Here is a 24561-nt window from a genome sequence, read left to right as displayed (position 1 = left end):
CATTAGTTGCTGGTGGGTTTTATTTTTTCAATTTCTTGTGTGTGCGGTGAGAATTAATAGAGGTTTCAATTTTTGTTTGTTTGTTTTTTACTTGCTCTTTTTGATTATGACAAGCATGTCTAAAATACTCTTAGGAAAGTGGGTTTTGAGTTATATTCCTCAACTCTAGTCACACTTTAGGTGTGTGAATGCGGTGACTAGAAGGTTTTGAATGATGAATGAAGGTGTGAGAGGTATTTCTTTGGTGATGTAAGGTAGGATGTTTTAAAGTTTGAAAGTGTTTTTAATTTAAGAGATGCATGAGTGATGTTATAGGAGTTTAGTTTATTTAAAAGGTGTGTGTGAGAGGATTATGAAATCATTGTGTGAATGATGCTACATTTTAGGTCAAAAGTTAGTAGAGTTACAGAGGGTTTGTAGATTGTAAATACAAAATAAGTTTGATTAGCCTGGAGAAACAGCAAAGCAGCTTGAGCTGCTCTGAGCAGCTGCGTGCGGTGTGTGTGTAACAGGATATGGTGTGGGTGACAGGAAGTTTGCATGCCCATATAAGGTGATGTGTGAACAGAGGAAGTCTGAGAGAGAAGTGTGTGCGTAGGCAAAAGGCAGAGTGTGTGCGTGAAATAAGGGAGTATTGTTTTTACATCAAGGTTTAGTAGAACTAAGGTAGAACGTCACAAACAAACAAAAGAAGGTAAAATGAAGAGAGAAAATAATGTGGTTCCCTGACCGGGAGAGAAAATAACTGACAATTACATTAATGAATAGAAAACACACATACACAAAGTGCCATATGAGAAATTATTCTAGGAAGGAGTCAGAAGTAAGATAGTTTAACATATGATGCAAATTATTCTAGGAAGGAGTCAGAAGTAAGATAGTTTAACATATGATGCAATGAAGGAAGCAGCTTACATTCCTTTAATTCCCAGAGCCAGTGTGTTCCCTCCCCTGCCCACTTGGGCCCCGTATCAGGCGAGTATGGAAGGCTGGATAGCCCATGACGGGTAAGATCCCACCTCGAAACCCTGGGACAACCTAAGGCAGGCACAGTCACGATTACTCTCGGCTTCAGTGAGAAGACGGGTCCTGACGGGTAAGGCCGCTGGGCTAGGGTGGAGGTGGAAAGTGGCAAGTGGAGCCCTACCTTCTGGCTGAGGACAAGGAATGCTGCTATTTAAGGTAGGAAATCAGAATTTGGGTTTGTAAATTTGGGGAGGAGAAAATTGACTGTTTAAAGGCAAAATTATGAAGGAGTCTGACACACTGTAAAAGCATCATATGCAAATTCACACACACAAACAGAAAATGCATTAAACTTATAAAGACAAGACAAGCTCATGGAGTTTAATGCATAGACACTGATTAAACCTGGCTAAGAACACAAACATTGGCAATGAAGAACAGCTTGCTATTTTGTATGATTGATACAATGGTGTGAATGTTTAATAAAATACATTTGAGTTTGTAATTGAGGAATAGAAGAAGCCATATGACAAAGGGAGTTATGAAAACAAAAAAGGGATTAAAGTAGTTTTAAAAAGAGTGACTTAGGAGTGCTCTCGTACTGACTGATCAACACTAGTGATCACTGTTGGAAGAAATAAAATGTTTTAATGAGTTGGGAATGTTTAAACATATGTTTCTGTTGTTACAGCAACTCATTGAGAGATGTCTCAGTATGCAAATTAGTTGGAGTGAGTGGTGACGAAGGAACTTCCTGTGTGTGTGTGACTGAGGAGGTGACTTTCAGACGAGGAAGCATGGCAGACAAGAGAAGTATAGATTTGGGTAGGAAATAGTTTATAGTTTAGTGATTATACGTTGTCGTAAGGGGGTTTTATGCTGAATTTAAGTATGTTAAAGGGGGTGATTTTTGTTTGCAAATTGTGTGGTTTTAATGAGACTTTCGGTGTATTGAGGAGGTGAAATTATGTGGTGGCAAGACTTGTGTGTTTAAGGTTGTTGTGGTGAGGGGTTGATTTTGTCAGTTAGGTTTGGGTTGGTGTTTTTGTTTTTAATAGAGGGAGTTTTAGGAAACATGGACATGTCTGAAAAATTGGGCCCATTATTTTGTAACAGTGCACTTAAAGAAAACCTGTCAGGTGATTTTGTTTTGTTTTTATGAGCTAACAATCAGCTCTATTTTTCATTTCTGTTTTAAGCAGGCCTGCAACAGTGAATAACGGCGCTGAAAATTATCGGGAGGAGCAAATATGAGGGGGCTTTCCAGATTACAATTGGCTGAGGAGAGCTACCTGTGGGGACTGATCAAGGTCGTAAGTCCCTGTAAAAAGGATTTTATGCGAGTCAATCCAGTCCAGAAGCATAAAGAAATATTTCCCTATGGAAAATAAAAATGACTGAGCTCATTTTGCTGAGGGTGGAGTATCTGATCGTGCGGGAAGCTCCACTATCAGCAAATAAAGGTGTGACTGCATGTGAGTGAATGTGAGACTGTATGTGAGTGAGGATGAATTAATGTGGACAAACAATTTGTTTTTACCAGAGAAAATTTCTGTTTTGTTTTATTAGGTGGGGTTAGATTATGGGGTTATAGTATATTGTTGGGAGAATGCCAAATGCTAAAGGGGAAATATTTTTTGATGTAACTCAGTTACCATTAATTGAAGAAACACATGACTGATAACTGTTCTGTTTTAAGTTTATTTTTATGACATAGATTGGATCATGAGTGGGGAAAACTGAGCATTTTTAAGTTTTGTATAGTATCTTGACACATGAAATGTATCAAGATAAAGGGGGGTTTAGGGTTTAATAATTTAATTGTTTAATAATTTAGGATCATTTCAGGACCTTTTGGGGTTTTTGATCATTTGGATATGGTAAAACTGAAACTGTTATTTTTAAGTTAAGGTTAAAGGATTAAAAGTGAACTTGTCACGGTTTGCGAGGCAAGCCGTGTGGAGTTGTAGAAAAGGACCCAAAAGGCGGCAGCTCTGGTGCAGGTGAATATTTATTTACAACGGTGGGCACAAAATAGCACTGGTGGAAAATAAGAAACCGGAAACCTGAATTGGGTAAGCTAATAACACAAACCAGAAACGAGGATGCAGGGAGGTCCGGGGAAATACACCCAGAGAACACAGGGAGATTACACACAGGTGGGGAACACAGGGGATACTGATAAACATAACGAGACAGGGCAGGAGTGAACACAACATTACGCATACTGACGAGAGACTGTCAAAGTAAAACAGGAAGTACACAGAGGTTCAGACAGGAGGAGAGAAAGTACGGGGAGAACACAGACATAACAGGCTGGGGGAAACATGGAATAAACACAAAGAGAGACGAGAGCTCATGAATAGACAGAGGGGCACAAGGGGGTAAGAGTCACAAAGGGAAAAACACTTAGGGAACACCACAACAGGACACCTCAGAAAACCTGGCCTAAATAAGGAGCGAAAATACAAGGAACTAAGAATGCTGGGCCAACATGGCCCAGGACCATGAATCCTGTTTAGAAGATACAATGCCGGTTTTTCAAAGCTGTGAATAAATCTTAGAGGGAAAATTAGTGAGGGTTGAAGGGGTAGAACAGCTTTGATTTTTGATCTTTAGAAGAAGTGGTTATAATGTAGGCTTACACATACAGATATTACATAGGAGGTATTTTTAGGATAAAGGGGGAGCTTATAAATAGAAATGATTTTTATACATATTGCATTTTGTGCTTTTAAAGGAGTTGTGGCTCAAATTTGTCTCTGGAGGGTCACGAGCCTTTGGCTAGCGCTATGATTAGCCAATCTACTGTGAGGATAATATGAGTTCATGAAGGATTGCACACGCTTACAGACACAGAGTTAAGAAACACACATGACAGTATTGATTCCAGGCAACAGGCCTCAAATTCATTTAGCTTTTAACTGAACTTAAAAGAAGGACCAAAGAGGAAGGAAAGCATATATTTTGGTTAAGTCTGATAAATTAGAATTAGAAGGTATTGTTACATTAAAGGGAGCAAATGAAATAAAAAGGCTATACCAAAAACAGGTGATAACATAGGAAATGTGAGGTTAAAATGAAGTTAACACATAGGAATTGTTTTAAGGCAGCATTTAGCTATGATGAAATGTATACAGGAGTAATTGCTTATATGCTTAAACTTAATTGATTAAAGTGGTTGTTTTCTTTTGGAGTAGATTAACTTGCAGCAGCGACAACTTGTGCACAGGATGTTGATGATCAGATAAGGGAAAGTAGAGCGAGCAACTGGACGTGAAACCAGCGCTTAAAGAATTTTAAAGTGATGAGTAACGTTGAAGAGTATACATAAATACAAGTCAATAAGTTAAGAAGATAATTAGGATCAGGCTTTTGATTAAAGAGTCCCAGATAGGATAAGTTAGGGAGATGCAAGAAAAGGTGTTTTGTTTCCTTTACAGAAGATCTCGGCGACCACAGGAGGGGCGAGGATCCTGGAGATCTCGAGGTTCGAGACCACCAGAGAAGGGTCTGCGTGAGGACACAATGTATTGTGACCTCTGGTGTTCCAGAGGTCAAAAGAGGGAGTGTCGAGGAGGGAAATTATTTTACTGCTATTGTTAAATAATTGTCATTGCATTAATAATATAATCTGCAGCATGGATATTGCATTCAAAGGTTTAAACAGTGTCTCTTTCAGAAAGACTGAGTTGCAGGCTGACAGGAAGTTGTATGCAGAAGTGGAAGTTATTTTGAGCCGCAGGCTAAGACGAGGCTTTAACAATGTAACAGATAGCTTTAAGAAGGCCTTAAGCAGTTATGACTATTTCATACACAATGCATATCTGTGCTTATTAAAGAGTTGGAGCTCGGTCAATTAATTGGGGGTCGGAAGCTTTGTTCGGCGCGATGTTCGGACAATCTATTGTGCAAGTGACTTGGAGCCATAGAAGGAATCGCAATACATGCTTACAAAACACTTATATCAGGTCATTTTATATTAAGGTTTAAGTAGAGGTTCTTGATTAAAACATTTATTTAGTAGAAGACATACACATAGTCTCAGTGAGCCTCTGGTCTGGTAAAAGGTCAGAAGTGCAACAGGTGAATTGAGAAAGAGCATTTGAGGACGAGACACAGACAGTAGGTGAAGAGGTGACACAAAGAGCATGTGAGGTCAACACATACACACACATTAGTTAAATTTATTTAGAGGAACCGTCCTTGTTGTCTAGACAAGAAAGAGGAACAATTCACTTTAAGATAAGAACGGAAAGTACCACGCCATGAAAATAGAAGATGATTTTCTAGGTGAAAAGTCATGATGATGTTGATCTGATCTATGTATAAAATGTACCGGTGACGCATGAAGGGGCGTCAGTAAACAAACCCTGATGCTATAAAATATCTGTTCATGCTTTGATTAAGTCGAGGACTACTGGCTGTCTGCGTACAGAGTGTCTTCCCACACGTGTGTTCATTAAAATCATCGTTTGACTTCACCCGGCCGGATCGGTGTGGTTATTCCTCGATCACCTCTTGTACCCTTCCTCAATATTGAATCTTAACAGTGCCCAAGGTGCCCTTTTGTTGAGGCAACTTTTTTTTTTTTAATTTTAATTTTTTTTTTTTTATGTGTGTGTGCGTGCGGAGTCCTGTCTGTGCCCCTCAACAATAATATTTAACTATTAATCACAGTTTTGCTAAATAAAAGGATCTGGCTTGCATCAGTCACATGATCACATTTAACCAATGATCGCCCTTGACGGCAGAACGCGCTGGTTACGAGCCGGGAACGAGCTCACAAAGAGCACGCGCATTTGTTGCGGTCCGGAGCTGTAGGAGAAACACAAGTTAACTCAGAGACACAGACTGATGCGACAAAACCAGTAAGTAGCTGTACAGCGTACACTGTAGTGTGTAGCACACAGGAGTATTAGCTTATTACGTACACGTTGGTAAGCTGTCTTGTTGCTACTGACGAACTGAAACAAACGAGCGTGCTGTGTGTGCAACAGCGCGACAAACATTACCTGTCCTTTTATTAACTGCACAGGTAGTGCTGGTCACAGCTGCTGGCTACCTGTGTAAGGCTGTCATGGGTCTGTAGCTCTGTCACCGTTTTAGGGAACATATTTAGTTTTAAAGCAAGTTTCCGGGCTTTTCCTGCCTTTCTGGAGGGATTATATTTCACTAAAAACGATCTAATATGCATGCCCACATAATTATGCATTATTATAATTATAATATATTAAAAACACACGCTGTATTTTAAAGAACATACATTAAGAAGCAGATTATATTAGATTTATATTTTAAATAAGACAAAATTTGGATGTTACAGCAGGAAGATTATTGTATCTCTACAGTTTAAAAATGTAATAAGCTTTGCCCTGCACAGAGTGGATAGTGAAACAAATGGAATCATCATAAATACATTATTTCATATTTATTACTTCCCCCTCCTCTTTGCTTTATTATTGTAGCTCTAGTAATAAATAATAATGTAAGGATTCTGGATCAGCACCATGATGCCCATAGTATATACAGTATTCTGAAGAAGGTCTAAAATGTCACTGTGTGTGTGTGCATGTGTGTGTTTTATTTAGATGGATTTTTAAAAAAAAAATATTACTCATGATATAACATTGTGCAGACATGGCTGGTAAGGACATGAGGAGGAAACAGCAGGAGCTGTGTGAGGCTACTAAAGGCAGGGCTATAACATTTTTCTGTCATCATTTTATTATAGATTAAGTGCAAGAGTTGTTAGGTGTGGATAATTAGATTATAGTTTATTGCAATAGCAAGTTGTGCCTTGTTCTCACATAGACAGCAAGTGGAGAGTGATATATGAAATGATGGGATGGAAGGAAGAAGAGAAGCAAAGAGTGATTCACAGGCAGAGCCTAAATTATTTCTCACAGTTTTTTGTTGCCTTATGGTTCCAAGCGCTGTCACCAATCTTTGCATTTTGTTATTATCTCATGACACTTGTTTAATCAGCTACCATCTCTCCTGTGGACTTTTTAATGTCTACAGTCTCAGACCAACACAGCCCTGCCCTCATAGCTGGACTGGCCATCGGGCATACCGGGCATTTGCCCGGTGGGCCGCTGGCGATTTTTTGTTTTTATGGGCCGACCGATTTCTTTTTTTTTTTTTTTTTTTTTTTTTTTTTTTTTTGGGAAGGGTATAAATAATGAAAGGTGTTGGATTGGCCAATTGGTCATGATCGACTCTGGGCTGGACCAATTACAGCCGAGGAGGTCGGATGCACCCTCCCCCTTGTTTAGCAATCTTATAGATGAACTAAAGAAAATGGAGAACAAAAAAGGGAAAGGAGGTGCCGAAAAAATTAGGGCCAATGTGATGGACCGAGTTGAAGAACAGGAGGAGCCCAGGAATTATTAGAAAAATATAGTTTCCATTTATTTAACCCCCAAAAATTATATTTACAAGACTAATAAATGTTGAGCTCATAAAAGAGGTCAAAGAAACAAAACTGAACCCAGGCAAAGACTGCAAACTTAACAAACCAAATGACTGCTCAAACATACATAATTGACCTAAACATGAAATGACATACAAGGGTATATATAATGGCTGATCAGACCATTGTGACACATGAGGGGTAACAAACAAAACACAATCATAAATCACAAAAAATGCAGTACAATCTAGTTTGTTAATAAACTAAACACTAAAGAAGAAAATCAAAAACCCCATTAAACCCTAAACTCAAATATTTAATTAAATACAAATACTTTGTTTTTAAAGTAAAGAAAACACACATTCCCCCCCCCCCCCCCCCTTCAGCAGGAAGTGGTGGTGTGGTCCAATTATCTTCCTTTGTATTTAATGGTTTCAAACCCTGGCTACCATCTTTTGTCCAGCAACTCCCAGGGATGATAGCAGGTAAGAAATAAAAAGACAAAGGTTAGTCAGAAAGCAAAGAAATGAAGTAGTATGAATACATAAGTAAACTAAATGTGCGCGCTTACAAATAGAACAAATGTATCCAAACCAATCAATAAAGTTATTGGAAACTAAAATGTATTACTATGTTCAAATGAAGAATGAAAATACAAAAGTTACCGACTTTAGAGTGTGGCCACGGGTTTGGCCATCACACACACCCCCACTTCTGGATCTTCCATCAGGCAGCGAGAGAGGTAATCAGCAGTGGTATTGTCTTTTCCAGGGATATAGTGAACCTTAAACCGGTATGGCTGCATAGCCAGATACCACCTGGTGATTCTCCCATTAGTGTCTTTCATTCTCTCCAGCCACTGCAGGGCTTTGTGGTCAGTTTGAAGGATGAATTCTCTTCCCAGCAAATAATACTTGAAAGAGTCAAGTGCCCATTTAATGGCCAAGGCTTCCTTCTCAACCGTTGCGTAGCGGCTCTCCCTTGGTAGCAGCTTACGGCTGATGTAGGCGACAGGATGTCGATCCTCTGGTGGTCCCTGCAGAAGCACTGCTCCCAAACCTCTTTCAGAAGCATCAGTCTGCAATGTAAAGTCTTTTGTGAAATCTGGTGAGTGCAGAACGGGGTCCTTACTCAGGGACTGGCGAAGGTCTTTGAAAGCTGCAACGGCTTCAGCTGTCCACCGAATCTTATTGGGACATCTTGAGCCAATCCTGTCCGTCAGTGGGGCTGCTCTAGCTGAGAAGTTGGGAATGAATCTGTTGTAGAACGCAGCCATGCCGAGGAAGGATCGCAGCTGTTTCCTGGTTTGTGGAAGAGGACATGATGCAATTGCATTAATTTTGTCAACCTGTGGTTTAATTGTCCCACCTCCAACAGTAAACCCGAGGTACTGGACTTCAGTCCTAGCAAGAGCACACTTTGCTGGATTGATGTAAGCCCTGCGGAACACAGCCGATCCAGCACGATTCTTAGGTGATCCACATGCTCTTCCCAAGTTCCACTGAAAACAACAACATCATCAAGGTACGCACAAGTGAATGCTGAGAGCCCACAGAGTACCTTATCCATTAGTCTTTGAAATGTTGCTGGGGCCCCATGGAGACCAAATGGCAAGACTGAACTCGAACAATGCCCACGGAGTACGGAATGCTGTCAACTCTTGAGACTGCTTAGTGAGAGGTACTTGCCAGTATCCCTTGGAGAGATCAATGGTCGTTAGATATTTTGCCTTCCCCAAACGCTCAATGAGATCGTCAATGCGTGGCATTGGGTAAGAGTCAAATTTTGATATGGAATTGAGATACCTGAAGTCGATGCAAAAACGTATCGTGCTATCCTTTTTCGGAGCCAACACAACAGGGTTGCACCACTCACTTGTTGAAGGTTGGATGATTCCAAGAGACAGCATGAGGTCCACCTCCTCCTTTAACTCCACCAGGAAGCGTTCCGGTATCCTGTAACTCATACGCTTCACAGCTGCATCAGGTTTTAAAACAATGTCATGCTCCACCAGACTCGTACAACCTGGGTACTTTTGAAATATGTCTGAATCAATCAGAGGTGTTACCTGAGACTGTTGCTCACTGGTGAGATGGCTCAGGTCCAGGACAGACTGTTACTGAAGGCAAGTAGTCATTAACTTCTTCCTCCTCATCCACGCTGTGAATAAGCAAACCCTCTGTTTTATTCTCAGTGCGTGGAATCCATTCCTTAAGAAGGTTAACATGGAGCACTCTACTCCCTCGCTGGAGACCTGGTGTAGAAACTTTGTAGGTAGTAGGTCCAAGTTTCTTCTGTACTTCAAAGGGTCCCTGCCACTTTGCCAGCAACTTGCTGTCAGAAGTTGGCAACATTACCAAAACCTTCTGGCCAGGGACAAAACTCCTGTGGCGAGCTTTTTTATCAAACAAAGTCTTTTGTTGCCTCTGAGCAGCTGCCATATGACTGAGCCAGTTCACTCATTTGCTGAAGCTTTTCTCTCATATGAATGACATATGAAATAACATTGACCGATTCCTGTTTACCTTGCTCTCTCTCCCATGAGTCCTTTAGCAGGGTCAATGGGCCTCTCACCTCATGGCCATAAAGAAGCTCAAACGGGGAGAAGCCAGTGGAGGCTTGAGGAACTTCCCGGTAGGCAAAAAGGAGGTATGGCAGCCACTGGTCCCAATCAGACCCTGTATCATTGACAAACTTTCGGAGCATTTGTTTGAGAGTTTGGTTGAAGCGCTCCGTCAGTCCATCTGTCTGTGGGTGATAAGGGGTTGTCCGCACACTCCTGATGCCTAACAGCTTATAGACCTCTTTCAACAGTGTGGACATAAAATTAGTGCCCTGGTCAGTTAAAATCTCCTGTGGGAATCCAACCCTTGAGAACAGTTGAATCAATGAGGAAGCTACAGTTTTTGCTTTAACAGTTTTTAATGGAAAGACTTCAGGATACCTCGTAGCATAGTCTGTAATGACTAGCATAAAGCGATTTCCAGATTTACTTTTTCTACAGGACCAACTACGTCCATGCCAAGACGCTGAAATGGTATACCAATGATTGGGAGAGGTTGGAGTGGTGCTTTGGTGGGGACCCTAATTGAAGTCTTCTGACATTGAGGACAACTCCTGCAAAACATAGCAACATCTGAGCGCAAACCAGGCCAGAAAAAGTATCGCTTGATGCGAGCGGTGGTCTTATGCTTCCCCAGGTGGCCAGCCCAGGGAATGGAGTGCCCCAAAGTAAGCACTGTTTTGCGGGCTGCTTTAGGGACCACTAACTGCTTAACCTGGCCGTGCTGGTGGTATAAGATGCCATCTTGCAGAATGTACAGCTCTTTATTTGTGTCAGATTCAACAGAGTCCTTTTCCTTGGCCCTCAGCAACATGGCAGACAAAGTTGGATCAGCCTGCTGCATTTGTCTGATGTTCGTAGGTACTGAAAAACCTAAAGGCATATCTGGAGCAGCCTGAACTGATGTCTTTCTAACAGTGTGTTGAAATTTTTCACGTCTTCTTTGACTGCGTGGCTTCCAAGACTTTCCGGGATCTGTCTCTAGTTCAGCCTCAAAGAAGGGTAAAGCACTGAGGGTTGCATAATGCTCGTCCTGATTTTTAGTTTGAGCCCTTGTTATAACAACATTGCACTCATGTACTTCCCTCAACAGATCATAGATGACTGGCAGATCCTCCCCAAGAACTACAGGATAGGGCAGCTTATCAGCTACACCAACCTTTAACAGATAGGGTGTCCCCTGCACTACAATAAACAGATCAGCAGTAGGGTATGGTCTTTCATCACCATGTATACAGCAAACTGATATGGTTTCAGAGGGGCATGTGTAATCGTTTGACACATATTTCCTGTGTACCAGAGTCTGTGTGCTGCCAGTATCTATTAAAGCATTAATTTCTTGTCCATTAAACTTAACTGTGGTGATTTTATTTGACTGCTTTCTCTCAGATTTAATATCCACATTCTGATGAGGCACGAAACACATCTGAGATAATTTTCTTTGATTATTAGGACACATGGGCTTAGTGTGACCTTCCTGTCCACAAAGGTAGCACACTGGTGGCCTTTTACCTGGCTTCGAGCTATTCAGGGGCTGCTTTTCCCTTGTAAAGGGCTTACCCACACCCGTCGCTGACCTCTGAGGATGCTGAGGGGGTTGCAACCGACGTGAATCTCTGGCAGCCTTCCATGCACTGTTGCTCCATGGCTGACTCTTACTTCGGGCAGCTACAAACACATCAGCCAGGGTGGCAGCCTCTGCAGCAGACTTTGGATTATGCTCCTTAATCCAGACCTGAAGCTCAGGACACAGCATTCTTAAAAACTGCTCCAAGATAATAATTTCACCAACTTCTTTTACAGTTCTGTTTTTCGGCTGAATCCATTTTTCATAAAGTTCTTTCAGTCTTGCATACAGTTCCTTGGGACTCTCATCAAAAACTTCAAGACAGCGAAATCTTTGCCTGTATGTTTCTGGGTTTATATCATATTTTTGCAAAATGGCAGCTTTTACCTTGTCATATTGCAGTGAATCGTCCACATCCATATTAACATAAGCACTTCGAGCCTTACCAGTAAGAAGAGGAATGAGGTGAAAAATCCAGTCTGACTCAGGCCAGCGACAAGCAGCTGCAATTCTCTCAAAAGTGGTCAGAAAATGTTCAACATCATCTTCAACAGCTAGTTTCTCCAGTTTAGGATGATGAATATGCACAGACTGACCTGTTAATATGGAGGCTGAGCCAGAACCCTCATGCTGAGATGTTGCTTGTGTCTGATAATCAGCTGGAGTTTCAACAGACTCTGGATCAGTTGATGTGGGCTCTGGAAGTGGGGTGGTTCTGGCCTGCACTTCCATTTGCAAAAGCCAAAACTGGTGTTGCAAACTCTTAAAACGCTGTTCTTGCAGTACAGCATCCTCTCTCTGTTTTTTATCTCGAACTTCCTGTTGTCCCAAGAAAGCCTGAAGAATCCCAGCAATATCAAGAAGAGTTGGCTCCCTGGTATCCTCTCCTTCAGTGTCTCCAGCCACAACTGAAATTCCTTCTTCCATCTCCTTCTCAATCTCTGGGTGGTGCAAGGCCTCTCTGGCCTCCATTTTATTTCCTCTCTTTGGGCGCACAGCATTCTGCATGGCTCAAAAAGTTTGTCAGGGGAGAAAAAGGGGCAGAAAAATGCAAAAAAAAAAAAAAAATCCTGTCTCCTCAACTGAAGGATCCCACTTCTGACACCACATGTGATGGACCGAGTTGAAGAACAGGAGGAGCCCAGGAATTATTAGAAAAATATAGTTTCCATTTATTTAACCCCCAAAAATTATATTTACAAGACTAATAAATGTTGAGCTCATAAAAGAGGTCAAAGAAACAAAACTGAACCCAGGCAACGACTGCAAACTTAACAAACCAAATGACTGCTCAAACATACATAATTGACCTAAACATGAAATGACATACAAGGGTATATATAATGGCTGATCAGACCATTGTGACACATGAGGGGTAACAAACAAAACACAATCATAAATCACAAAAAATGCAGTACAATCTAGTTTGTTAATAAACTAAACACTAAAGAAGAAAATCAAAAACCCCATTAAACCCTAAACTCAAATATTTAATTAAATACAAATCCTTTGTTTTTAAAGTAAAGAAAACACACATTTCCCCCCCCCCCCCCCCCCTTCAGCAGGAAGTGGTGGTGTGGTCCAATTATCTTCCTTTGTATTTAATGGTTTCAAACCCTGGCTACCATCTTTTGTCCAGCAACTCCCAGGGATGATAGCAGGTAAGAAATAAAAAGACAAAGGTTAGTCAGAAAGCAAAGAAATGAAGTAGTATGAATACATAAGTAAACTAAATGTGCGCGCTTACAAATAGAACAAATGTATCCAAACCAATCAATAAAGTTATTGGAAACTAAAATGTAGTGATGGCCAAATGAAGCTTTCTGAAGCACTGAAGCTTGTATTGAAAAATGGTTCATTACTCGAAGCTTTTCAACACAGTCCTCTCTGGTGACATCTGGTGGCCAAAAATACAAAGAGCAGCTTGAATCCACAAAATAAAACCAACTGCTTCATTACGATTGCCTACTCTACACAGTGGAGTTTTGTCTGATATTGGGCCTCCGTTGTGTTGCTTTGAACGTGTATTTTTTTGGTGGTTAAAAAAAAAGTGTTTTATTTGTTTAATAAATAGTTTTGACCAGTAAACTCTCCTTGTTTAAACATGCACCATGGTGTGGTCTTCCTTTGCTTGTGACTTCTTGATGTTAGTAAATACAATAATTGAAAAATACCACGTTACATATAATATATACATATAATAATGTACAACACATTATGGAGTATGCTTCTGCTCTGAGGTCCTGCCTCCATGCACTTATGCAATTAATCGCTAGACAGGTGTATTTATAAATAATATTATATTAGGGAAATTTTCCCAGACATATTTTTGACCTGGGGGTAGAATTGATTGTGAAATGGAAAGGAAAAATGCTTATGAAATTGCAAATTAAAAACATGATGCATTGACGGTAACCCTTTTTCATTTTTATTTAAAAAGAGAATTTGTTCTAATGTGCGATGGCCGAACCTGTTCCTTTTCGTGGAGATCATTTATCCTATCATTTATCCTAAGTGTTAAGGAAAATCCCTTCACATGGCACAGAGGAGGCTGGAGTGCAGAGAAACTGGTAGAGATGCAGTTTTACAGTCTACCTGGGCCCCACCAACTATCAGCTAAAGAGAATAAATAAATTCAATTGCTGCACATTTGGCAGACTAACATTTTTAGATTAATTAAACAATAAAATATATATTTTTACAACATTACATGTAAAGAGTCAAGTGGAAGTTTTTCTAAAGTTATTTAATGATATTTATATTATGGAAGCAGATTTTTGACATTTTACCTTTTTCCTGTTTTCAGATATAATAAACACGCACAAAACAAAAGCAAACGGCCAGAACACAAAGCTGGAAAACCCACCCGATTGACAAAAATCAACTCAAAATTCTCCCACGCAACAGAACCTCCTCTATTCCTCGCTGGCTCCAAATCTCTCAGTGGAATGATCAGTGGTTTGCTATCTGTCACCATCAAAACACTCCACAAATGCCGTGAATGATTCGCTTCCTTATAAACCATTGAATCAGATACCGAAGCAGTTAGGTTCTAAATGAAGCTTCGGACGTCACTGATCACGTGACTCTGGCCAAACGAATCAAGCTTCGATACAGTGCTTCTGAAGCAGTGTGTTGATTTTTTTGACACACGCACCGGAGCTTCAGCTTCAAGCGGGCCATCACTACTAAAATGTATTACTATGTTCAAATGAAGAATGAAAATACAAAAGTTACCGACTTTAGAGTGTGGCCACGGGTTTGGCCATCACAGCCAAAAAGAAACAAGCCCTTCAGGCAGACGCTGCCAAATGTGTGAAAATTACTGAATTGTTTGGTGGTAGCTATGGCACAGCTTCCATAGATTTAGCAAGATCAGCAAGTGGTGGAGGCCAGCAGGTGGATGAAGGAAAGGGGAGGCAAGAGGAGGAGAGACCCGAGGCGGCCGCTGGTCATAGTGGCAGAGGAACTGAACTTCAGGTAAGAAGTTATGACCTGCTGTCTATCTGTGTCAGATATAAACTAATTTTAGTTGTAGCTTGTTTTCGTTGTGGTGACTTTATACAGTCGCTTAGAATAACTCGTACAGCGTAACTAGCATGACGGAGTTTATATACTGCTGGGCGGGTGCTATGAAGTTACTGATAGTAAATTTTATTTTATGCTTAAGGTTAGTTTCTCAAACTTCTCAAAATCTTAACAAATTGTGCCAATCCTTACATGTTGCACCAGCTGATTTATCATCAAAGGTGGAGAAGTCTGTGACAGAGGAGACAGAAGAGCAAGAGAGAGAGATGGAAGAGCAAGAGAGAGAGAGATGGAAGAGCAAGAGAGAGAGATGGAAGAGCAGGAGAGAGAGATGGAAGAGCAAGAGAGAGAGATGGAAGAGCAGGAGAGAGAGATGGAAGAGCAAGAGAGAGAGATGGAAGAGCGAGAGAGAGAGATGGAAGAGCAAGAGAGAGAGATGGAAGAGCAAGAGAGAGAGATGGAAGAGCAAGAGAGAGAGATGGAAGAGCAAGAGAGAGAGATGGAAGAGCAGGAGAGAGAGATGGAAGAGCAAGAGAGAGAGATGGAAGAGCAAGAGAGAGAGATGGAAGAGCAAGAGAGAGAGATGGAAGAGCAGGAGAGAGAGATGGAGCAGGAGAGAGAGATGGAAGAGCAAGAGAGAGAGATGGAAGAGCAAGAGAGAGAGATGGAAGAGCAGGAGAGAGAGATGGAGCAGGAGAGAGAGATGGAAGAGCAAGAGAGAGAGATGGAAGAGCAAGAGAGAGAGATGGAAGAGCAAGAGAGAGAGATGGAAGAGCAAGAGAGAGAGATGGAAGAGCAAGAGAGTGAGAGCCAGGGCATCGATTACTTTGCTCGCCCTGAACCTGCCATATTACAGGCCTTCTTAGATTACCACCCACAGCAGAACAGTAGCAGTGCAGTTGTGATGAGGGTGTTCAGCTGTAAAGATGGCACCAACAGGAAGTGGCTTACTTATTGCAAAGAACGCCATTTATTGTTCTGCTTTGTGTGTCTGGCATTTGCAAGGCTGACTGACACCAGCACATTTATAACAGGCATGAGTGACTGGCGACATATACACCTGCGCACAGAGGAGCATGAAAAGAGCAATACACACCAGACCTGTGCTGAAGCTTTTTTCTTAAGGTGCTCAAAAGGCAACATCAGGAGCTTGTTTGCTGGCAGTCAGTTGTCAGCTCACAGAGCACAAGTGAAAAAGAGACGGCAAGTTTTAGAGCGTATAGTGGATGTGATCAAAGTACTTGGGAAGAGGGGACTCAGCTATAGGCATGTGGAGAATGAGGCTGCATACACTTTAGGTGATAACACCATCGATCATGGTAACTTTCTGGAACTGATTGTGTTATTAGGCAAGTATGATATGTGCCTTGGAGAACATTTGAATGACTGCATTGAAAAAAGCAAGAAGTTGCATTAGTGGATCAAGAGGTAGAGGATCTCTCATCACCCTACTCTCCAAAACAACTGTCAACTCAGTGATTGATCCACTTGGCCATCTCCTTCAAGAGAGCATCGCCAGTGATGTCCAGAAAGCTGGGATGTTTTCTGTTCAGCTAGACACAACCCAAGACATCACAGGTTATGATCAGTGTTCAGTAATCATCAGGTATGTTACTGAGTCTGTGCAGGAGAGGCTTGTCTCCATAGTGAGGTGCGAAGCATCCACGGGGCAGTACTTTGTAAACTTGCTTTCCGGAGTTTTAGAGCATCTGAATCTAGACAAGGCCATGTGCATTGGGAATGCAACAGATGGTGCTTCAAATATGCAGGGCCAGTACAAAGGCTTTTCAGCACTTATGACTGCCCAGTCTCCAACTCATGTGCATGTGTGGTGCTATGCACACATACTTAATCTTGTGATTGCTGACATAACACAAAGTGTCATTGAAAGTGGATCACTCTTTAATTTACTTAATGACATAGCTGTGTTCATCAAGGAGTCCTATCACAGGGTTAATCTGTGGGAGAAACAAACCGAAAACACAAGACACAGACGCCTCAGTCCAATAGGTGAGACACGGTGGTGGGCCAAGCATGATGCCCTCCAGAAAATCTTTGGACATTTTGGAAAACCAGATGATGGCCTCTTCGTTGATGTAGTGCTGACGATGGAAGCCATTGAAAAGAGGGAAAAAGAAAAGCCAGCTGTTTGTGCCAAAGCACGAGGCTTTAAAGAGTGTCTCTTGAAGCATGAAACTGTGTTAACAGCACAGATATTTCTTAGAGTGTTTGAGCAAACAACTCCTCTGTCAAAGTACCTCCAGTCAAAGGGGATGGACATTCTCTCTGCCCATCATATGGTGACTGCCACACAAGATGGCCTCAAAAGTATTGCCAGGGACTTTCCAACTGTGAAGACAGCTGCAGACACATTTGTGAAACAGACAAATCAAAAACTAGAGGAGAGGGAGAACAACACAGACATGGAAGTGGAGGCTGAACTACCTAAAAAGAGAGCCAAAAGGAGAAAAGGCATGGCCGGAGAGATGCCTGAAGATGAGTTGCAAATCAATGCTGAGAAATCATATGAGGTGAAAGTGCACAACATCATCCTGGACACAGTTATTGAAGCAATCCACAGACGATTTGTCATACATGGCCCTCTTCTTACCGATTTGGCATGGTTGGACCCCAGGAAGTTTAGCCAGGTCAGAACAGTTTCTCTTCCAAGTAATGCATTTCAGAACCTCAGCGCCTGTCTACTTAAATTTGACAGCAGGGCTACAGTTAATAACCTTCAGTCAGAACTGAAACGTTTTGCTGAACAGTGGGAAAGGCTTAAGACATCACATGTAGATGAGTACACGACCAGAACAGCAAAGGACAGATCTGAAGAATGGGACGAAGAAAGTGAAATTGTGACCGAAAGCTGTGGTTCTTGCAAAAATTGCCCACTGTGCTGCTATCAAATACTCAGGCGGTTCAACATGCTGTCTGATGCCTATCGTCTCCTTGGGCTGGCATACAAGTACCTGCTGACCCTCTCCCTCACTCAGGTTGCCTGTGAAAGAACATTCTCTACACTCAAGTTCATTAAAAGCAGACTCCGAAGCAGCCTGTCTGCAAACAAGCTGGAGATGTTTATGCTGATGGCCACTGAAAAGGACATTCTCATGTCATTGGACTCTGACATGGTCATTGACAGGGTAGCTGAGAAGAGTGACCTGCTGAGAAAGCTCCTTTTGTAACCTGGTGAGGTGAAATAAAAATGAGCAAAACATTCCTAATTATCTATTGTTAATATTAAATTCAGCTTTATTGTTATTGCCTAAATGAATACGTTTAGTATCTACCTTCACTTCAAACAAGTCAAGTGATTGGTAAATGCTTAGAATTTGTCCATCTTAATAGATAGAATAAATATGAGATTGGAGTATTAGGCATTTATAAACATATATTCTTACAGTCTTAATCTGTCATTGTTTCATTTCAGATGCTGTCAGTCATTTTAGGAGGACTGAAGTGTGTTCATTTTAAGTAAGTACTATATGGAATATGATTCAACCATTTTTCTAGAGTAAGCATACCAGTACTGTCATCGTCTGAAAAAATCTATTAAGTACAATTCTTTCTCAACCTTCACTGTCTGTCCTTTCACTTCATAAAGGTTTCCATGTCTTAAGATATGTTCAGTGTTGCTGCTGTGGAAGTGTTGTAGGTGACCTTTTATTGATGAGTGAATAGTCTTTGGTGATACAATTCAATCATAATCTGTCCTTTATAGATTTTAATATTCATCTAATCTTTATTCCTTTCTGTCCTGTTTGTCAGGGTCTGATCATACATTGTTTGTTTAAGAGGTTCGAGACCATTCAACTTTTTAAGTTCATCAACGTAAGTACTAGTGTATATGATTTCTCTAATTCCTTTCTGGAATAAAGATGCCAGTACTGTGATCATCTGAGCAAGTCCATCAATTGCCATTCACAGTTCTTTGTCCTTTCACTTGTGTCCTGTTTTTCAGGGTCCCATATAATTTCTTCAGAAGTAAGTACTGTATATGATGCCAGTATTTTCCCATATTTTCTAGATACTGTATTAGTACTGTGTGTAAAATGCCATCAAAAACTCAATTAAGTGTTATTCTTATTCTTCTTTCTCACCTTTCTTTCTCTGTCTCCTTTCATATTTAAAGGTTGCTGTGTTAACAAAATATATTGTGCTACCATGCTGTTTTCTATTGTTTTGGTAAATAAATACTTTATGAAAATATCCCTAAATCTGTCATTTATTAATTTTAATATTAATTAATGATCATGTCTCACCTCTAGTGTTCTTGGTCTTAATTTCAGGTTTCTACCATGTGTTGTAGATAGTTCAGGAGGTTAACTCTACCAAGCAGTCTTTTTGTTTCCGCTATGTACTGTTTAAAATCCCGAATAGGGAGAATGGTGTAGGTTTAACTTTATTAGATTGATACATATATACCAACAAGGCAGTGTACATCAAAGCAGTTGTTTTCATGCAAAGGCTTTATGGTTTTTCCTATAGCGATTGACAGACCACGTGACTTTGCGCATTGCATGCCGGGAACTCGTGGCAAAACAATCCAAGTACCGCATCAAATACAAGCATTTGCAATTGCAGCACCGCAAAACGTTCATTCTCCGGTTCCAATACCTTCTTGTTTTTTCTGTGCCGCACAAAAAAGGTATGTACAAAACGACGGAGAACAATGCCGGTCCGTACAAAGACAGACTCGACGAAAAGACAAAGAAAAGATACGAGGAAAAATCAAAGGAGTGAAAGGGTCAGACCCTTACGAGCACACAGAGGGACAAAAGACGTCAGCGTGCTGCCCAACTTTCACCACGCTCAGATTTATAATTATACGGTTCTTGGAGTGAGTGCATACACTCATGAAGTTTAGTAACTTCAGGTCACTGCAACAAGCCCAGGTACAGTTTACTGACGGATGGGTACAGGACCTTGAAATGCACCGAAAGACCATCGTACGAACAAAGGTAAGTTTACCTTTGTTCGTCTCACAAATCGTCGTCATAAATACACATTCGTTAACCGTGTATTAATATAACCTTTGAGCTCAACGGTAATTAATTAGTAGTGGAAAAATAATTGTAATATTTGAGCCATTTCTGCTGTCCAACTACTTCTTACAAAATACATTTTTAATGTTAATTAGATTTTTTTTTACGGCGTAAATAAAGGTTATAGAAAAGTCACTGCCAAAGACTGATTGCGGCTTCTACCTTGTTACACTAATGTTGTTTGTAGCTCAGTATGACTTTATGTCATCCATGAGGGATGCATTTGACATATGTTTCACATATTATAGCCCAACAAGTTACTTATAGCAATTTAAATACGAGCAATCAGTTTCTTTGCAAATACCGGAAATCAGTTTTTGGCAGACAATCACTTTTTGGCACAACACCGGCTATTGCAGTTAATAATACAGCAGCTTCTTGCCATTTTTTGTGTTTCTATTTATCGCTGTGTAACTGAGTTCAATTGAAAGCCTGCATGCGCTAGTACCGCTTGACAAAAGTTCCCAGAATCCTTTGCGGTTTTATCCATGAATGACGTCACATTTTTGGTGGGCCGGTCTCCAGTCAAAATGCCCGGGCCGATTTTTTGTCCCAGTCCAGCCCTGCCTGCCCTCCAGCACTATCCACAGCAACCCCTCAACAGCAACATTGTACCCATCAGGTAAAGCATCGGCTACGTTTGCTTTGCCTTGTTGCCCATATTAGATTCTTGATGAAAGTGTGTTGTTGTTATTCAGCCTGGTTCAATGTGCCCCTTTTTAACTTTGAGCACCCGCCCCTTTAAACCTCTCTGCACGGCCCTGCCTAACAGACCTACACCTTAGTTCACAGATTCACTTTGTCTAAGGTTGATTTCTGGGATTTCACACAACCCAGGATTCAGATCGTGAATCCATGATGGGCTTGGATTTACATCATTATAAATGAAATGTGCTCTACTTGGAAGCAGCCGGCCCCGCCCCTTTTGACGGGTTGTGTCACATTTTAAATCATCAAACTGTAAATTATAAATTAAATTGTTATTGATCCTTTACCCCGAGTCCTAAAGTGTAGATTTATTTTCTTACTCTTCTTATATTTATTGTTTGTTTACTTGCACCGCTGTAACTGCAGCCTCGTCGTCTCGTCTCTCTATATGCTGGACTGTCTGTAGCGGAGATGACAATAAAGTTTACTTTGACTTCAGCAGCGCGCAGGCGCACCGAGGGCTCTCGCGCTCACTTTATAGAATTTAGAAAAAACATCGGTGCAGATTATAAGTCTGTATCATAATATCTGTTTGTTGTTTTTATTTTGTTTTGCGAGTTGGTTATTAGATGCCGCTCCAGCCAGCCAGAGACTCCCCGCCGCCCCGCCCTCTCCTCCCTGTGCCGCCAGCAGCAGGCGCACCTCGCAAACGGAGGGCGCCCTTACTCCCAGCAAATGGCTGATAGAAAACCGATCGGTGCCTACGAATTTCCCAATATGCGCTGGCATGACGTCGGGGAAGCATGGGTACGACCGATTATTTTATTTTTTTCTTGCCCGTGATGCCCCCCCCACCACGATGCATTCTATTGGTTTGCACACTTACACACACCCAGCTGTGGTTTCCTGTTTTGCTGGACTCTGGAGAGCCCCGCCTTTAACGCTCTTCTCTCACAGAGAGCAACAGAAAACTTGGAAAAACTCCAGATTGACTGAACTCAGTTCAAAGTTACCTTGACACCTTTAGATGTGAGACGTAGTGATGGTCCGCTTGAAGCTGACGCTCCGGTGCGTGTGTCAGAAAGATCAACGCGCTGCTTTGAAGCACCGTGTCGAGGCTTGATTCGTTTGGCCAGAGTCACGTGATCAGTGACGTCTGAAGCTTCGTTTAGAACGTACCTTTTGTTAAATCGAACTTTATTGAAACACAATGAGTATACAACATACAAACAGATGAAGTTTACAAAAGAACAGAACATGAGCATACAGAACCAGGAGTAAAAAAATTATGATATGAATAGGCGAAAAAAATCAACATATAAATATTGTTCTGAGAGGCTTTTTGTTGGTTGAGTCTGAAATTGATTGTATGTACAATTCATATCCTTATAAAAAGGCAGAAATATGGTGTTTTATTAATAAACTTACATTTATGGATATAAAATAGCTAAAAGTATTAACAAATTTTTTATAAAAAACATTTATCATTCTTCCTGGGGAACTTAAAGAAAAAGAATAAAACATTTTCCCATCGTAAAGAAAACTCCCTTAAAATATGGACAATAACAAAACTGCTAAATTCTTCCAGAATCTCTGTGTAGAGGAACCAAAAGAGATGTGCCACAGTTTCTGGATGATCCCCACAGAAAGTTCAATTAGTATTGATGTCTCTTTTAAATGTTACCATATAGTGACTGGCTGGGTCACATTTATGAAGAATTTTATATGAGATTTCCTTCACCTTGTTCACAATTAGATATTTATGGGATCATCCAGACTGTCTTCCAGGTGATATCTGGAACATGTCGGTTCCAGTAAGATATTCTATATATGGGAGAGACATGATATCTTCTTGGAATAAACTACGTATTCTCTTATTGCTGTTACCAAGTTCCTGTGAAAAGCAGATTTTTCCCACTGCTGACTCAGCTGGATCAGGGAGAGTGACTGAGGCAGATATTGAGCTGTCAGTGTTTTTATATAACATTAAAGTCCCTGAGGGTATGGCACCAAGCACCATTGAGAATTCCCCAACACTGACGGGAAAATTATATAGTGTAAGGAATTCATTGTAAGTAAGTAGTGCTCCTTCGTTAAATTTTAAAACTTAGTAGCGGCCGCCATTGTTGGCAGCTGAAATTTGGCTGGGCCGCGCTATGAATTCTGGGATATGGTGGGCCACGAAGGACACACCCGACCCATCCTTCAAACTCGGGGGAATGAAGGACGCATTTGAAGGAGTCGAGGAATCGGGACAGCCTTGGTCGCCTGGCTGTGACGTCATCGGCCTTCAAATGCGGCCTCCGGAGGATGCAGCCGACGTTTTGGGACACAGCTTGGGTGTCTTTGTTGGTCATGTGACCTCCCAGGGACTACACATGGAAACGAGCAGTTTAGCTCAAATCTGGCAGGTTTCCATCGTCTGTTTTTGTCCTGATGTCCATGAACATGAACACTGTCCCTGTCAAACACGTCCAGATAATCTGATCCAGTGTTGTTCTTCTTCTGTGGTGTTTGTGATGGAGCTGCTGATCCTGATGTCCTCCACCAAGGGGGCAGCAAATTCAGCTGACTGTCATCATTTATTAAAAAGATGTAACAATGTGACATAATGCAATATAATAGTGTCAGTTACACATTGTGGGTTGCACTGTGGCCAGAATGGACATTACCGCCTGCCTAATGGAAGCTGTCAGCCATCCTGCAACCATGAATTAGATAAGCAGAAGTGAAGGGATTGTTAACAACAATTTAATAATAAAATGTAATGTGATAGTTGCACTTTATTAGCTCCCCACAATCGTATGAATAATAACCATGAATGCACTGCATGCTCATAGCAAGTTCTTTAGGTTTAAAGTGAGATCCTGCTTTAAAGGGCGCTTCATCTGCTGGGAATGACATGTTTCTTCTAGTATGTAAGGCTCAGCCCATCTTACTGGGACTTACTTTTGTAGATCCACATGCTCTAAACCTGGTGCTCCATGATTGGTGCAGAAGCTTTAAGCTACTATTAACAAATAATGACCATGGACTTAGTTGTTACTACAATAACTTATCATTGAGCAACTTGTATATTTAATTTTACTTGTAAAACTATGCAAGTAGAATTGAATGGGGCACAGTGAGCTGAGCACAGGCCCACTCTGTGACACTCAGAGGTTTGTGGATATCATACTGAGAGTATTGGACACAGTGCAGCCAGCTTGCAGCCACTTTCCCACCACTTTAGCACAATGTTTACATGAGACTCAGCCACACTAATGTTCCTGGGCAGACATGTGGTGCAGCATGGCTGATGGCACTGTACCTGCAGCTGTCATGGACAAGAACCACTCAATACCTCACCCAAGCCAAGCCTGTGCTGATGTTGTGATCTGAGACCGAGACACTAACCCAGGATCATGATATGATGTTGTGAGAGTTTCACTAAGAATTAGCTCTGATTACAAGATTTCAATCTATCGTAACTCTAATTTGTATTTACTTCAGTTTGTTCATCTTGGAGCTGTGTGCAGCTGAGGACAGTCTTATTATTACCAGGTGAGGATATGTAACAGCCACAGTCTGTAGAGATGATGTCACCATGGAGTGGTGATGTCACTGGAGCTGCCAATATGTGCTCCAGCCAAAGCTACACCAGAGGGTTGTGCTGTGTAACAGGTTGGTGCAGGTGGTGTTATCTACATTTGAACATTAGGCAACAGTCTCATGAAGACACTTTCTATTGTTCACTAAAGGCCAACAATAACAGAGACAAAGGGAGAGCAGCAGAACTAGTGCTAACAATTAGCACTGCTAGCCTGCCCACCAACACCAGCTAATG

The 24561-nt window shown here is 41.2% G+C and overlaps 1 protein-coding gene and 1 long non-coding RNA gene across 8 annotated transcripts in view; both read right to left on the bottom strand.

The window, feature by feature from the left end:
* LOC308397978 (uncharacterized protein) overlaps positions 1 to 24561 on the bottom strand; it is a 339745-nt gene that overhangs the window by 114428 nt on the left and 200756 nt on the right. For 3 of the 7 annotated variants that reach the window (XM_080884317.1, XM_080884315.1, XM_080884314.1), the window contains exon 1: positions 21749 to 21852. The exons of 1 other annotated variant lie outside the window; for it this stretch is intronic. The gene's annotated coding sequence lies outside the window, so the exon portion shown is untranslated. Of the gene's footprint in view, positions 1 to 9256; positions 11498 to 14377; positions 14513 to 21748; positions 21853 to 24561 lie in introns of those variants that run through there. 3 more of the 7 variants (XM_080884321.1, XM_080884319.1, XM_080884322.1) reach the window with 3 other exon arrangements.
* On the bottom strand, positions 7097 to 9265 carry LOC308399378. The gene is made up of 2 exons (XR_013972150.1): positions 8942 to 9265; positions 7097 to 8682 (listed from the first exon to the last, which is right to left on the bottom strand). It is a non-coding gene; the product is annotated as an uncharacterized lncRNA (long non-coding RNA).

Source organism: Rhamphochromis sp. 'chilingali' (genome assembly GCF_963969265.1).
Source record: "Rhamphochromis sp. 'chilingali' genome assembly, chromosome: 1".
Lineage (NCBI taxonomy): Eukaryota > Metazoa > Chordata > Actinopteri > Cichliformes > Cichlidae > Rhamphochromis > Rhamphochromis sp. 'chilingali'.
The sequence above is the reverse complement of the archived record's forward strand: the minus strand, read 5'-3'. Positions and strand labels throughout refer to the sequence as shown.